The sequence below is a fragment of the Physeter macrocephalus genome, chromosome 14 (genome assembly GCF_002837175.3).
Source record: "Physeter macrocephalus isolate SW-GA chromosome 14, ASM283717v5, whole genome shotgun sequence".
NCBI lineage: Eukaryota > Metazoa > Chordata > Mammalia > Artiodactyla > Physeteridae > Physeter > Physeter macrocephalus.
In genome coordinates, this window is record NC_041227.1 from 74,740,249 (window position 1) to 74,740,637 (window position 389).

A 389-nucleotide genomic window follows, 5' to 3' on the forward strand; every position below is an offset into this window, starting at 1 on the left:
ATGTGCACCCTCCTCTCAGGAATGGTGAGAACAAACTATCTTTCCAACTGCAACCATCTCCTGATCTGTTGGCCTCACCAGACCTGAATAATAAGGATGACATTTCAAAACAGCTTTATACGAGGGTGGCATTCTTTCAAAAAAGAAGGCTCTAGAATCATCTTGGTTAAATTTCAGATTAAAAGTCTGGCCCTGGGCTTCCCTGGTGGCGCAGTGGTTGGGAGTCCGCCTGCCGATGCAGGGGACACGGGTTCGCGCCCCGGTCCGGGAGGATCCCACGTGCCGCGGAGCGGCTGGGCCCGTGAGCCACGGCCGCTGAGCCTGCGCGTCCGGAGCCTGTGCTCCGCGACGGGAGAGGCCGCAGCGGTGAGAGGCCCGCGTACCGCAAA